Here is a 3,996-nt window from a genome sequence, read left to right on the forward strand (position 1 = left end):
GGGGGGGGGGGGGGGGGGGGGGGGGGGGGGGGGGGGGAGGGGGGGGGGGGGGGGGGGGGGGGGGAGGGGGGGGGGGGGGGAGGGGGGGGGGGGAGGGGGGGAGGGAGGAACTGGTCACATGGCCCATCCCCACCCCCACCACGACTCCCAACCTGCACTTACCAGGCTGCACATCCTCCCAGAATATGTTCCCTCAGCATGGCCCCCGCCCCCCAAACGCACGGGGCCGCGCCCGGACCCCCCGCCTCCAGCCCTGGCTGAATTTCCTGGGTGCCCTACATGACCCTGGTGGGACACCCCCAGCGCGTCCCTGGGTCACTTCCCTCTGTACCCACTACCGGCCCTGGGATGGGGATGCCATGTGTGAGAGGTGAGTATGAAGCTTTAGCCTCTCATTCCATCCACCACACCCCGCCCCCCAACCCCACCAAAGCCAAAAATGGGCAAGAAAACACAGAAACCACAAAGGCATGTGAAATGTGCTGGGTTTGTAGAATTTTCGAAGTGTGTAAAGTGCTGATTTCGGAGGCAGAAATACCTTTATACTTCAAAACACAAAACCAAGCAGACACAGAAACCCTTAGACTTCAACAAAAAGTGAAAACACATACACACAGAGCAAAATCAGGCCAGAGGGACCTGAGGGAACCCCCGCTCTGCCCCGCCATGTTCTGCGGTGCCTTGGGAGGTTAAGTTGGTTAAGAGGTGAGATTTAGGACTGTTATTTCAGCAGGGGGGACAGAAAAACCCACACAGTTCCTAAGCGATTCTTTTATGAAATAATAATCTATAGACATATGTTCTCACGTCAAGCAACCAAGCTGTTGATTCCACAGAATTCCTGGGAACAGCTTTCCCAGCTCGGTTCTCTCCCTCCCACCCAACCCCCACCCAGATCCTCTCTTACAGCACCCTGCGGACAATTCACCTTCCCAAAATGCTGATGAGAGGAAGCTGCTTTCCCACTGGGCAGGGAGGAAGAAAAAACACAAAACCAAAACATTTGCATTCATTCACTCAACAAATATTCAGTGAACACCTACTATGCCCCAGGCCCTGGGAGACCCCTCATAGAGCTAAATTCTCATGGAAGAAGCAAACCATAAATTGGTAAACAAAGTCATCTACAACGTGGTATTGGCTAGTGGCAAGTGGCCAGGAGGAGCTCAAAAGGCAGGATAAGGGAATGATGGGGAAGGGGAGGCTTTAGCTTTAAAACAGGGTGGTCAATACATGTGACACTGAAGCAGAGACTGAAATGAAGGGAGCCATGCAAATAGATGGGGGAAAAGCATCCCAGGCTGAGGGAACAGTGAGTGCAAAGGCCCTAAGGCAGGAATGTGCCTGACAGGCACCAGAAACAACTGGATCATTGTGAGGTGGGTGGAGGGCACTGGAAAGGATGTCGGAGAAGTAGCTGGGGCGGGGTGGGTGGGTGGGGGAGTAAGCATGGGAAGCGAGTAGATTTTGTTCTAAGTGTTCTAACCTTCCAGAATTGCCCCAGTGCCTCCAACGCGCTTCTGGAACTGGGCTTGGGACACATGGGGAATTGAGGCGGTACTCTCTCAGGAGTGTAGAAGTTGCCCATACGGTTCCTCACATTTCTACTTTCATTTTCAGCGCTTTTCAAATTGTGAGTTGGAAAATTTGAGCAGTGATGAAATCAGTATAATGAGTCTCAACCATCACTGAAACAAATGAAGGAAAAAGAACAGAGTAAAATTGAAAAAACATATTGAATGACTCAAAGGTAGTTCAGCTAAGTGTTCCACAAAACTTTGTTTCAGGTGTGTGTGTGTGTGTGTATATCCCTCCCGGATCACGGCGTGAAATATATGTCTTATCAGAGACTGTAGGTCCAAAGGTCAGGAAAACAGCTAATCCAGATGCTCCCTCCCATAGACCTGAGACCTTCCCACTCATTCCACTGGCCACCCGGGCATCTACAAATACACACCCACTATGGTGAAGAAAACTTTGTTTCAGGTGTGTGTGTGTGTGTATATCCCTCCTGGATCACGGCGTGAAATATATGTCTTATCAGAGACTGTAGGTCCAAAGGTCAGGAAAACAGCTAATCCAGATGCTCCCTCCCATAGACCTGAGACCTTCCCACTCATTCCACTGGCCACCCGGGCATCTACAAATACACACCCACTATGGTGAAGACTGCTGTATGTTTCCCCCAACCATTTTCTTTCCCTGGACTACATTTCCCAGCATCCCCTGTAGCTGGGTGTGGTCACATGACTGAATTCTGGCCAACAGAACGTAGGTGGAAGTGACATTGGTACTTTCCAGGCCTGGCACAAAAGACATCCCTCCATACTTCTTCATCTACAGTGGACTCCACAGACTTAGGGGAGGGCAAAGCCACTCTAGGGAAGGAGTCTGGTTCTCTCAAAGAGTTCACATGAGGCTGCCCCACCAGAAACACCCTCACTGGTCTATAACATGTGTGAGAAAAATGCTTTGAAGCCACTTAGTACACTGAAGCCACTGAGAATAAAGGGCTTATTTGTTACAGCAGCTAGCATGAACTGTGCTAACTTACACACCCCCCAAATGAAGGTTGGTTAACTCAGCAGCCTGCTGAACGAAGAATCTTTTGCTGAAGTTCCAGAGAGGAGAGGAGAGGAAACCTGAGTCTCTGGACGCCTCACAGTACAACAGGTGTGCCCAACTCAGAAAAGCCTAGTGAGGCATCAGGGCCACGTCCAAGGCCAGAGATTTAGCATCCACAAAATGCGTTCTAAGCCACGTCAAGTTCATATTTTGAAACGAAACATAAGCTCCATGGGAATTCCCTGGTGGTCCAGTGGTTAGGACTCAGCGCTTTCACTGCCTGGGGGGCCCAGGTTCAATCCCTGGTCGGGGAACTAAAATCCCGCAAGCTGCGTGGCGTGGTCAAAAAAAAAAAAAAAGAAAAAGAAAAGAAAAGAAACATAAGCTCAATGATGAAGGGTCCAAGTTGCATCTTGAGCCCAAGACCACACCAATAACAAAGCCCCCATTTAGAAATTGCCATTACCATAAACGGGGTACCGGGCTTCCATGACAACCATGCATGGCGGGTACCTCTATCCCGATGAGGAAAGCTGAAGCCTACAGCTAACCCGACGACAGGAACTGCAGTTCACCACAGGCCACCACAGTGCTTAATTCTACATGACCCTGGAGGTGGGGGCCTGGAATAGATCAATGAGGGTGAGGACGCTGCCTGCCTCATCTACCACAGTGCCCGGCACATGGCAGGAATGCAGGAAATATGTATGTTCGTGTTGCATTCATGAACAAACAGCTGCTCTTCTCCCTTTTTACAGATGAGGTCATGAGGCCCAGAGACGGCAAGTCACTGACTCAAGGTTACCCAGCAAATGAGGGAACCACATTTCAGGTAAAGTTCAGACCCCCACCCCCGCCAAAGCACTCACTGTGTCTCTTCTGCCAGCCTGTTACCTGGTGTCCCTCACACTCACCCAGGGCCTGATCACACCAGCTTTTAAGCCTCGGGGCCCTTTTTCTGCTCTTCCCAACTTCCTCTCCTCTCCCCGATTAACACACTTTCTTCTGGCTCATTCACATCCTCCCGGGTTCCTCATTCACGAAATAGTCATCCATTCAGCAATTAAGGCCTGGGATATGTGCTGCGTGCCAGGCTCTGTTCTAGAAGCTGGAGGGATGGCTATGAACAAAACAAAGATCCCTGTTCACGTGGAGCTTACATTTTTGAGGAGGGTAAGGAGGGAAACAAAGAAAGAACAATATAACAGATTATACTAAGTACTTACAAATATTTAATTCACATGTATTTAGCTTTTATTTATTGAATAAATATTTAATAGATATTAGAGTATATATGTCATGTATAGAATTATTTATCAATATTTAAAATACAAATGTTATAAAAGATTATGACGTGTAAAATCCATATAAATGTAAAATAAATATTATATCAGAAGTTGCTAAGTGCTGTGGAGGAAAAGCAATGAAAAA

At 49.0% G+C, this 3,996-nt stretch overlaps 1 protein-coding gene across 1 annotated transcript in view; it reads right to left on the bottom strand.

Moving 5' to 3' along the window:
• Positions 1-1,683, bottom strand: part of BICRA (BRD4 interacting chromatin remodeling complex associated protein) — a 53,577-nt gene extending 51,894 nt beyond the window's left edge. Inside the window, exon 1 of the mRNA XM_055082787.1 lies at positions 1,487-1,683. The gene's annotated coding sequence lies outside the window, so the exon portion shown is untranslated. The remainder of the gene's footprint in view (positions 1-1,486) is intronic.
• Between the last annotated feature and the right edge of the window lie 2,313 nt (positions 1,684-3,996).

The sequence above is a fragment of the Physeter macrocephalus genome, unplaced genomic scaffold (assembly GCF_002837175.3).
Source record: "Physeter macrocephalus isolate SW-GA unplaced genomic scaffold, ASM283717v5 random_283, whole genome shotgun sequence".
In the NCBI taxonomy this organism is placed as follows: Eukaryota; Metazoa; Chordata; class Mammalia; order Artiodactyla; family Physeteridae; genus Physeter; species Physeter macrocephalus.